The following is a 12,800-nucleotide window of genomic DNA, read 5'->3' on the forward strand; positions in this document are numbered from 1 at the left end:
ATGCTTTCGTGGTGGGTATAAAATTGATATGGCAGCCAGCCATGTATGTAAAAACTTCTTCCCAAAGAGATGTCACACCGTGGTGGAAATGAAAAAATTAAATTTTTCATGTTTCGTATATCAAAATTTAGCTCATAAAATTGCATTAAGCACATGTTGATCTCTCTTATTCCAAACTATGAACAATATACATCAAGAACCTGATACAGCTCCCATACAAACCAACTTCCCGATTTGATTTCTTGAGCCCTTACAAGCCGCAATTTTTGTCCGATTTGGCTGAAATTTTGCACGTAGTGTTCTGTTATGACTTCCAACAACTGTGCCAAGTACGGTTCAAATGGGTCAAGAATGTGATATAGCTCCCATATAAACCGATATCCCGATTTGACTTCTTGAGCTCTTACAAGCCGTGATTTTTATCAGATTTGGCTGTCAATAACCAGATATAGCTTCCATATTTTAGCAGAATCCATGGTAATGGGTTCCCAAGATTCGGCCCAGCCGAACTTAGAAGGCTTTTACTTGTTTTGACTTCATTTTGTTCATCTCGTTGATTTCTTTCGAAAAATATAAAATGTCTTCTGCAATTGTTTCAAATTTCATCAAAATCGGAGCAGATTTGTGGGTTTTACCGAATTTTGGCCACATTTTGCCATTTCCGCCCATAGTGCGCCGTTCGGACTCGGCTACAAAAAAGGAGGTCCTTTATTAGTGAGCTGAAAACTTGAATAGAACAGTACTCAATGATATATGAGAAGTTTGCCCTTGTTCCTTAATTAGTAGTTGTTTTCAACATCAGATACAAATTGCCTACAGTGGAATCTGTCTACTTGGCAGGGGAGAATGTTCCATTTATAGAAACCAAGTTCAACATTTTGGAAAGGGCAACAAAGGCAACTCTTGCTCTATGCACCTGCAAGAGAGACATTGGCAAAAGTTTGGGGTTTAGACCGCGTGTCATGCATTGCAGTTGTTAGACCTATAATGCTGTATGGTGTTGTGGTCTGGTGGACGGCGTTTCAAAAGTCCACCTACAGTTAAAAACTCAGCCGGATTCATCTGATGCACTGAATTTAATGCAAAATTTTAGGCCTCTGGACATTGTGGCTACCCAAATTGCAGCGACCACTGATGTGAGGCTAATGGAGCTTTCTTTTTGGGGCTAATGGAGCATGCATTTTTAATAAAACTTAGCATGAACTTTAATCAAATATACTTTTTTCACACTTTTTTTCTATAGCAAGCTAAAAGTAACAGCTGATAACTGACAGAAGAAAGAATGCAATTACAGAGTCACAAGCTGTGAAAAAATTTGTCAACGCCGACTATATGAAAAATCCGCAAATTACTTTTTGGGCAACCCAATATAATGCAATATGGTATTGTGGTCTGGTGAACAGCGCTTCATAAGTCCACATACTGCTCAATACTTAACCGGATCCAAAGGATGGCTTGTTTGTGCATCACATCCGTACTGAGGACAACACCATCCGGTGCACTGAATTTAATGCTACATCTTATGCCTCTGGACATTGTGGCTACCCAAATTGCAGCGACCACTGTCGTGAGCTTAAGGGAGCTTTCTCATTGGTCATAAGGGAGCTACGGACACTGTGTTATCCTTGATGCAATATCCGATGTTCCAGGCAGTGTGGATTACACCCTACCCTAGCCGTTTTTTGATAACAAAAGTACTGTACCCCTATTCCTCACAGACCGATTGGAACTACGATATCACTGGTAACAGAAGTTACATAGACTTCTATACGGAAGGTTCGAAACTTGACGACCAGGAGGGTTGTACTCTATAGATCTAGAACTGGTCATATCGAAAAGGTTACCCGACCGCTGTAGTGTGTAACAAGCGGAGATCCTTGCAATTAAGGAAGTGATGGAATGGCTAAGATATTATGTCATTACGACGATTGGCATATATATCTTCTCAGACAGCCAGGCAGCCATTAAATCTCTGGAGAACGTATTTTCGAACAAAAAAAAAACTGCCTTGGATTGTCTCATTCGTTGTGGCCGTCATGACAGGTCACTGAAGGTTGTCAGCAACGACTTTTGACATAGAAGAAGAAGAGACTATAGAACACCTTCTGTGTGTGTGTCCCGCACTAGCAGTTAGAAGGTGTTCCACTTTAGGTTAGGTTAGGTTAGGTTGAATAGAGGGTGCAGATATTACTCCGCCCCATGCCACTATAGACAATACACCTAAGCCAGTAATTGGCTTATTGTGCGCTCTAAAAAACTATAAAGTAACCTCTAAGAAGAAAATTTTAAGTTAGGAATTCCGTGCTACTTACAAAATCCTTAATTGTTTTCAATACCACTCCCCTAAGTGGGTTCATGTCTGGTATTGTGTCCCCACATAAGTGCCGGTATCTGTTAGATGCGAAAGACGGGCAATGACAAAGGAAATGCTCCAACGTCTCATCATCTTCCCCGCATGCCCTTCACATGCAATCACTTGCCGCAACGATTTTACAGAAGTGATGCGTCCCGTTATGATACCAAAAGCTTTACTGGCCTCCTTTCTCTCTTGCTTCCTTTCAGTAATAGCCTCGTCTTCTCACGAACTGGATCCTCCCATAGGATTTTCGCCGTCCTACCGACCGTTTCGCTGTTCCACAATGTTGCATGCGCATTCGTCGCCTACTCCCTTAACTTAGACTGCATCGACCCGAAAGGCTTCGGGTTAACCAAGTTTATTGACGGCAGTCCTCTGGCCTTCACTGCCAAATTGTCTGCCCTTTCATTTCCCCTTACTCCGTTATGGCCCGGCACCCAAACGATGCGGATTTTCCCATTCTCAGAGAAGGCGTTAATCTCCTTCTTAAACTGAAAGACAGTTCGTGACCTTACAGACCTGGTTGTTATTGCCCTTATGGCAATTTTACATGTCCGTGAAGATAAATTTGAATATAACTTAGCCAAGACGCAAACCTGACATTTTAACAGAGCTATGTTAAGTGATTAACAGAGCACTGTTAACTAATTTTCTTTTGTATTTTAAATTAAATTCTGGTATTAGTTTGTATCACCTATCTATGACCAGTCCAGCACAGTGGGCCATTATGTTAAATTCAAATATAACTTTTGGGGCGAAATTTCTCCGATCTGAAATACAATTTGAATATGGGGACTTTTGATTCTAATAGCTCTTGGTAGGGGCTAATTCCGGTATTAGTTTGTATCACCTATCTATGACCAGTCCAGCAAAGTGGGCCATTATGTTAAATTCAAATATAACTTTTGGGGCGAAATATCTCCGATCTGAAATACAATTTGAATATGGGCACTTCTGATTCTAGTAGTTCTTGGTAGGGGCTAATTCTGGTATTAGTTTGTATCACCTATCTTGGACCAGTCCAGCACAGTGGGCCATTATGTTAAATTCAAATATAAATTTTGGGGCGAAATTTCTCCGATCTGAAATACAATTTGAATATGGGGACTTCTGATTCTAATAGCTCTTGGTAGGGGCTAATTCTGGTATTAGTTTGTATCACCTATCTATGACCAATCCAGGACAGTGGGCCATTGTGTTAAATTCAAATATAACTTTTGGGGCGAAATATCTCCGACTTGAAATACAATTTGAATATGGGGACTTCTGATTCTAATAGCTCTTGGTAGGGGCTAATTCTGGTATTAGTTTGTATCACCTATCTATGACGAGTTCACTGCATTGCCGTTTTAAAAATGGGTCATATAGGTCTTCAAAAAATATTTTTGGTATAGTGGTTTGAGGGTTTAGTTATTGTTAAGCATTTTATAGTTGTAGATAAATTCTTTAGCATGTGATTTAGAAAATCACAGGTGAGAAAATGCTAAAAATGATTTTTTTTTAAATTTAAAATACAAAAGAAAATTAGTTAACAGTGCTCTGTTAATCACTTAACATAGCTCTGTTAAAATTTCAGGTTTGTGTCTTGGCTAAGTTATATTAAAATTTATCTTCACGGACATCATTTTACTGTCGGTAAAGATGTTCAGACTCGACGTCCACACCACTTCACGCATTCCGTGATCGCCCTGATCTCCGCCTGCAGGACCGTATTATGGTCTGGCATTCTAAAACTGATCTCAGTCCCTGTGTTCTCAATGTAAACCCCCAGGCCAATTCTGTCCTCTAGCTTTGATCCATTCGTGTAACATGATGTTCCAGATGGCAATACTAGGGTTCCGTCAATTCAAGACTGTGCCGATGGCAGCAGTGCCTCGCATTCGACTTTAAGGTTTATCTCAAGTATCCGATGGGAAACCTCTTCCTTTCCTTCCAGGTTTCCTATCGTCGCCTTGATTATACGGGGATGGTATGAGCTGCTCCCATCCTCAATTCACTCTCCCATCGCCTTAAGTTTCATAACCACAGTGGCTGCTTTACACTTAATCTGTATGTCAATGGGTCAGATATCTAGAATAGTCTCCAGTGTCCTAGTAGGTGTAGTCCTCATCGCTCCGCCTATACCAAGACAACATGTTCTCTGAACTTATTGTGTGGTCCTTGTGTCATGAGCATATATCGTAATCTGACCGTGTGCTAGTTGATGAGGCAAGTCGTTCACATATAATGAAAAAAGAAGTGGACCTATAATCGAGCCTTGGGGAACCCCATTGAACAAGGGGTTAGATAATTTATTCCCTGCGCATGCAGACTGCGGTCCATCGCTCACGACACGACATAATCAGACTCGTTGCCGTTGATGTGATGTTAAAAAAAATGCCTTAGTTTCATGCACAAATGAACCAGAAAGCCAACTTTATTCCCATTAATGTCATTTCTGATCGATTCAGCCATTTCATCATTTCAATCAGATCGGAAGCCGGCCTGTCTTTCTGACAACAGGGACTCTTGGCGAAGATATACCGATATCTGTCCATGAGGGATTTTCACGAAAACCTTAGAGAGATAGCATAGAATTGATATCGGCCGATAATCAACGTTAGATTTGGGAATGGGGATAATCTTTGCATGCTTCCAAATAATAGGATACACACTGGAGCTCAAAATTATATTAAACAGGTATATAAAGTAACATAGGAGATATGAAAGTAACATTCGTACAAATCTAGGATCAACTCCGCGTCCAAACCAATTGCATTTGACTTAACACGGACAAAACTTTCTCATGGCTAACACATCTAAACTCAAATGGACCGCGGACATCAAAAACGAAAACCGGCCCATTATCATCACTGTAAAATTGCGAGTCCGTTGGTATATCGGTTATGATTACGAAGATTCTGTTGAGTTCATCTAGATCCCCATGGTATCGAGTGTTTGACTTGGGTTTACCCTCTTCGATGTCATGTGTTACCTTCCACTTTCTCGTCGAGCCCACTGCGCAATCAAATCTTGAAGAATAATACTCCATTTTAGCCACATTAATAAAACTGGTAACTTTCCTCCTGGCTTCATGCAATTCTACTGTAAGCCAACTCCCTGTCCCCGATAAGCGCCTTGATACTTGAATTGAACCATGGCCATGGTGTTGGCCGAGGCCCTATTAATCCTTATTGGAACTGTTGCATCATAGACACATAAAATATAACATTTCATTATAAAATACTCTATACCGCACAATTTTTACAGCAAAAGTTTTCTACAAGGCCTTTTCAAATGACTAACTGAGCTTATAATATGGGGTGGAAACTCATCATATGATAAATTGTGAAATAAATTAATTTTATTAATGATTGTTTATGTGTGTCTTTAAGTATCGCTATATAGAGGAAGACTCCTTTCAACTTTTATGGCATTGCAGACATCAATTCCGAACAAATATCCACGGATTACAACATTAGATATGTATGTTTATTTTTTTTGTTTTTTGTAAAAGCTAACTGATTATATGGTTATTTATAACAAAACTCATTTCCATGGAATTTTTTTGTTGTTGTTGGCAAAAAACCATTCAAACCAAAAAAAAAAAAACAGAAAAAAACACCCAACAAACAAACAAGTAGCACACCGACAAATAAATCATACGCCCTCAAATAGGGATGGCGTGTCATTTGGCCATTCCAGTGTAACGTATACGTAACATGGCTTTTCCAATGAAATCACTCCAAATTATTACTTTCACACAACAGCAAAAGCAACAAAGGGAGACGAGGCAAAAGCAATAACAACAGCAAAGTAAATGAAAAACCATGACCTACAAACGAAGAGAAACCACGGCAATTATTTCACCTACACCTGTCAGAAAAACGGCACCAGAAACAGCAACAGCAACAGCGCCAAGAGGGCAAACAACACCAACTCTACTGTCGGGCTAGCCGACAAGCATAACACACTGACAACAGTGTTAGTGGGAATTTTGTTGCTGTTGCTGTTATTTTTTTTTTTTTTTGGAGAGAAAAAAGGAAATAATAACGAAATGCAATTTTTGGTATGAAAGTCAACACACACCCCCCACACTCATACAAGACAGCAGGCAGGGGCACAGTCATTAAAACTGAGAGTGAGCAAGAGAGAGGGCAAGAGCGAGAGAGAGTGACATACACCTGCCCTTGCCTTCTTTACAAATCACATTCTCATCACTCAGACAGCCAAGTAAGCAAACACTAAGGCAATATTAAGCGCCAGTAGGCTGACAGCCAGACAGTCAGTCACTCTGGCGGCCCATGGCAGCTGTAGCAGTTGCTGCTGCAACAACAATATCTTATTACGATTAACCTTGTGGCGCAATACCAACAATATTGTGTACCTTGAAAAATATTTACTATTCATGCTAAGGCAGCAGCAGCAGCAGCAACAACAACAACAACAACACCACCACCACCAATAACATAAACATTGGCCCGAGTTAAGGCAAATGGCAATGTATCCAAAAGTGAATCACATTTCTTGACGTTATTTCATTCATTCACTGTTTGTTTTCCATGCTGACAATGACGACAGGCTGCCAGGCAAGCCAAAATCGACAATCACAGCGCAAAGAAAACAAAAAAACAAAAGAAAAGAAAACAAAAACCAAAAACAAACAATTCTAATGGTAAAGTGGGGAGCAAGGCAGAAAGGGAAAAATATAAACACCAACCTCAAATAAATGTCAAGAAAAACCCTTTCCACTTTCACTTACACACACACACACATTCATGTATTTATACCCACTGGCTTGCACGTACTTTCACGCTCGATCCCAATTCCACTAACACGAAATAAAAACAACAACAAAAACAAACAAACAAACGCCACAAGAAACTAGAACACCAACTTAATTCTTGTTCTTCTACTCGGAAGCCCAACCAAAAAATGGCAACAACAATGCTAACGACATCAACAATTCACCAAAGAAACTTAACCAAAAGAAGGAAAAAAAAACAATGACAGTATTCCAAAGAAAAAATATATGCTAAAAAGTACTTAAATTCTTTTTCTTTTTCTTTTTTTAATTATTTTAAATGCTAACAAATTTATAGGATTTTTGACCTGTATTTAAAACAGAAGTCTAATGATACGGTTTTGGAGTGAGTGACAGAGAGAGAGAGAGAGAGAGAGGGAAGGAAAGAGCGAACATAAGCCAGTTTAAGTCAGTGAGTGAATGGTGTCTTGTTACATGAATGAATGAACTAAGCACAGAGCACACACAGAGACGCAGCAAAGAATGTAGTAATAAGTTGTTGCAGCTGTTGTCATTGCAAATTTCTCAATAGTAAAGAGAGAGAGAGAGAGAGAGAGAGAGAGAGAGAGAGAGAGAGATCTAAGACTATGCCAAAGAGTTTTTCTAATATCTAGTGTTGCCGGTTCATTCAAAATGAAGTTGAAATGAAATGATACTTTGCACAGACACATTTTTTCACAGATTGTGTAGGATGGCCTAGAATGAACAATAGGCTGTAACAGAAGGGAGGGAGGGAGGGAAAGAGGCGAGGCTTACACCCACACTCAAAATGAAAAATGAACCGATCGGCACAGTAGGGGGCTCAAAACGAATTTGAGCCTAGAATACGACTCTCACATCAACATTTGCAGCCAAGCCTCAGGAAGGTCACCTCTACCCTCAAAAGAAACTGGAAAAAGTAGAAAAGTATTGGTTGCCCAAAAAGTAATTGCGGATTTTTTAAAAGAAAGTAAATGCATTTTTAATAAAACTTAGAATAACTTTAATCAAATATACTTTTTTTCTAAAGCAAGCTAAAAGTAACAGCTGATAACTGACAGAAGAAAGAATGCAATTACAGAGTCACAAGCCGATGAAAAAATTTGTCAACGCCGACTATATGAAAAATCCGCAATTACTTTTTGGGCAACTCAATCCGCAATAAGTAGTAAAGTATGAATGTCCAAGTATAATTAGGTAAAAAGTATCTGAGGACCACAAAATCTCCTGTGGCTTTTGCTCTGTTGAAGAGTTTTCTGCAGTCCTTCCTTAGACCAACCAGCTTTGGTGTCCACCATGGCGGTCGATATTTGCCCCTTGGCTTGGCTCGAGGACATGCTGACATATGCGAGTCATTGAACCGCATGACTATTATGTCTTTATCCTCCGTAGTTGCCACTTCCAGAATAGAAAGGATAGACGTGCAGAATTTGTGCCGAAATTTCTCCCAATCTGCCTTTTTTCCTGTTTAGACGAGGGAACACTTCTGCAGTATTTTCACCAAGGCTGAAACTAATATAACAATGGTCGGAGAAGCCAACACTTCCCAGTCGCATTTTCTTCCACATATATTGGGTTGCCCAAAAAGTAATTGGATTTTTTAAAAGAAAGTAAATGCATTTTTAATAAATCTTAGAATGAACTTTAATTAAATATACTTTTTTTACACGTTTTTTCTAAAGCAAGCTAAAAGTAACAGCTGATAACTGACTGAAGAAAGAATGCAATTACAGAGTCACAAGCTGTGAAAAAATTTGTCAACGCCGACTATATGAAAAATCCGCAATTACTTTTTGGGCAACCCAATATCTTCCGATATAAAGGTAATATCTAGTACCTCCTGCCTGTTCCTCATGATAAAGGTCGGTTTAACCCTTTTATTACAAATCGCCAGATTGAAATTTGTAATATATTCAATAAGCAGCTCACCCCTTTCGTTGCCATCCGAACTTCCCCATATCTGGTGATGTGCATTTGCATCACTTCCTACAATGAGGCTCATTTTCAGAAGTCGCTTCAACCAGCAACTTTAGGCTTTAGGGCGGCACCTCTGAATCGTGCCCCATATACAGGGAAGCCAGCCCGTAATGAGACTTGTTTATTTCAAGGCTGGCTACTACTGAACCTTCAGTGCTTAGCGACAGAAGAAGAAATAACTTTTAGCTTACACTTTGCAAGAATACAGTCTCTGTGTCTCCCATTTTCCGTCCCTTGAGCAGTTTAAATCCCGAAGTTCTTAGTCCACGAACCATTGCATCACACACCCATGATTCCTGGATAAGAACCACGTCAAATCCTCCGGGCATCAGGAGGACCTTTAATGCCGCTTAAACGGCCTTACAATGGCCTTGGCATAGCTGATGCGGATTTCGACAACGTGGAAGTGTAATAGGATAGGTTGAAAAGAGAATGCGGATGTTAATCCAAATATGGACATGCACCTAAGCCAGTAATCGGCTTGTAATGCGCTCTAAATACGAAAAAGTAACCTTGAAAAAGAAAATCTAAGTTAGGAATTCCGTGCTACTTACAAAATCCTAAATAAAATAGTTTTCCATACCACGCCTCTAAGTTGGATCACGTCTGGCATTGTGTCTCCACTTAAGTGCCGGTATTTGATAGACACGAAAGCCGGGCAATGACGAAGAAAATGCTCTAACGTCTCATCATCTTCCCCGCATGCCCTTCACATGCTATCACTTGCCGCAACGATTTTACAGAAGTGATGTGTCCCGTTATGATACCAAAAGCTTTACTGGCCTCCTTACTCTCTCATAATTCCTTTTAGTAATAGCCTCGTCTTCTAACGATCTGGATCCTCCCATAGGATTTTCGTCGTCCTATCGACCGTTTTGCTATTCCACAGGGTTGCATGCGCATTCATTGCCCACGCTCTTAACTCGAACTGTGTCCCGTTATGATACCAATAGCTAAACTGACCTCCTTCTTGCTTCCTTTCAGTAATATCCTCGTCTTCTCACGATCTTGATCCCCCATAGGATTTTAGACGTCCTACCGACCGTTTCGCTGTTCCATAACGTTGCACGCGAAAGCCGGGCAATGTCATAGAAAATGCTCCAACGTCTCACCATCTTCCCCACGTGCCCTACACTTGCTATCACTTGCCGCACCGATTTTTCCTTTCAGTAATAGCCTCGTCTTCTCACGATCTGCATCCCCCCGTAGGATTTTCACCGTCCTACCGACCGTTTCGCCCTTAACTCGGTCTGCATGGACCCGAAAGGCTTCGGGTTAACTAAGTTTATTGACGGCAGTTCTCAGGCCTTCACTCCCAAATCATCTTCCCTCCACCCCCAATTCCCTTACTCCGTTATGGCCCGCCAACCAAACAATGCGGATTTTTGCCATCCTCAGAGAAGGCGTAATACTCCTTACACTGCAAGACTGTTCGTGACCTTATCGCCCTGGTTGTTATTTCCCTTATGGTAATTTCACTGTCCGTAAAGATGTTCACACTCGACGTCCTTGCGTTAGCACCACACCACTTCATGTATTCGTGATCGCCCGGATCTCCGCCTGCAGGACCGTATTATGGTCAGGCAGTCTTAAACGGGGGTCCCTGGGTTCTCAATGTAAACTCCCAGACCAACTTTGTCCTCTAGCTTTGATCCATCCGTGTAACATGATCTTCCAGATGGCAATACTAGGGTTCCCGTCAATCCAAGACTGTGCCGCTGGCAGCAGTGCCTCGCACTCGAGTTCAAGGTTCATATCAGGTATCCGATCTGAAACCTCTTCTCTTTCTTCCAGGTTTCCTATCGTCGCCTCGATTATACCGCGATGGTATGAGCTGCTCCCATCCTCAATCTATTCTTCCATCGGCTAGCCTCTCATCCACCGGAGTAAAGCTTGAGACAACGTGTTTCAGTCCGACTCCGACTGACCACAAATCCACAGCCAAATGCATGCCTCGTGTTATGGCAGCTATAGTTTAGTTCGTTGTTGTTGTGGCGCCATTATTGATCCTTCGCGTTTCCTTTTAGGCGATAATATCTGCCTTGTTCTTCTCCAATACATCCGCCTATGTGTTTACTTCCCTATAAAGAGTCCGGACACTGCAAGTGCATATCAGCAAATCATGGTACTTTTTTCGTTTGCATGGGTCGTCAACGTTAGGGTGGTCCGTGTGTCGCGAGCGGCTTGCTCCAAGATCCGAAGCTCGCCTCCAGCCGTTTCTAACCTGGAAACAGACACAGATGTTGGCCATCTGCCAAAAATTCGCCTTGTCATCCCGAGTATCATTGGCATTCACTATTTAAGTAAGAGTCAGTGAGTATGCCTCTAGCGACATGTAAGCTAAGTTGTCAGGACCAGGCCCGAAGGACAATCAATGATAGATGGTCACCAAGAGGTGGCAGTGAACATTCAAAAACTATGTGGCCTGTTCTAGACTTTAAGATGTCAGTCATTGTGTCCGTCATAACAGACCACTGTCTAATCGGAAAACATGCCGATGACTGAAGGTTGCCAGTAACGACTTTTGCCGAAGCTGTGAGGACATCGTAGAAGAAGAGACTATAGATCACCTTCTGTGTGTGTATCCCGCACTGGCAGTCAGAAGGAGTTTCACTTTAGGTTCTCATTTCTTTGCCTGTTTGATGTAGGGGATGTGAACGTTCGCAAATTGTTGGGATTTTTAAATTGATTTGGTTGGTTCAACGGTAGGAACTACCTGTGGTATCACAATGAACGAAAACGTCTAAGTGAGTGGTAGACTGCCACTTAAACCTAACTTTACCTAGGATTCAGACCTGTAGGTCTAGCTCAGTACTGTGCCATCTGATGCGGATCTTTATCACATAAAAGTGCTTTAACATCGTCCGCATTGTAGTGGGTCCGTAGCAGGTCATTTATGGTGGTCACGTTCCCTTGTTTCACCTTATCCCTTATTCTTGCCTGTTTGTTCTGCACATGGCTTATTCAGTGCCTTAGGACCCGGCCTACAATCCGGAATAGAAAGTTTTTATAGCCTCCACCATGGGATGGGGGGTATACTAATTTCGTCATTCTGTTTGTAACTACTTGAAATATTCGTCTGAGACCCCACAAAGTATATATATTCTTGATCGTCGCGGCATTTTATGTCGATATAGCCATGTCCGTCCGTCTGTCTGTCCGTCCGTCCGTCTGTCTGTCGAAAGCACGCTAACTTCCGAAGGAGTAAAGCTAGCCGCTTAAAATTTTGCACAAATACTTCTTATTAGTGTAGGTCGGTTAGTATTGTAAATGGTCCATATCGGTCCATGTTTTGATATAGCTGCCATATAAACCGATCTTGGGTCTTGAGCCTTTAGAGTGCGCAATTCTTATCAGATTGTAATGAAATTTTGCACGACGTGTTTTGCTATGATCTCCAACAATTTTGGCAAGTAGGGTTCAAATCGATCCATAACCTGATATAGCTGCCATATAAACCGATCTTGGGTCTTGACTTCTTGAGCCTCTAGAGGGCGCAATTCTTATCCGATTAAAATGAAATTTTGCCCGACGTGTTTTGCTATGATATCCAAGAAGTGTGCCAAGTATGGTTTAAATCGGTCCAAAACCTGATATAGCTGCCATTTAAACCGATCTTAGGTCTTGACTTCTTGAGCCTCTAGAGGGCGCAATTCTTATCCGATTGTAATGAAATTTTGTACGACGTATTTTATCCTTACTTTC

The 12,800-nt window shown here is 41.2% G+C and overlaps 2 protein-coding genes across 2 annotated transcripts in view; one reads left to right on the top strand and one right to left on the bottom strand.

The window, feature by feature from the left end:
* LOC106089657 (putative transporter svop-1) overlaps positions 1–12,800 on the top strand; it is a 197,297-nt gene that overhangs the window by 21,812 nt on the left and 162,685 nt on the right. The gene's annotated exons all lie outside the window — the stretch shown is intronic.
* Positions 1–12,800, bottom strand: part of LOC106089658 (uncharacterized) — a 40,352-nt gene that overhangs the window by 6,942 nt on the left and 20,610 nt on the right. The window lies entirely within an intron of this gene.

This window comes from Stomoxys calcitrans, chromosome 4 (assembly GCF_963082655.1).
Source record: "Stomoxys calcitrans chromosome 4, idStoCalc2.1, whole genome shotgun sequence".
NCBI lineage: Eukaryota > Metazoa > Arthropoda > Insecta > Diptera > Muscidae > Stomoxys > Stomoxys calcitrans.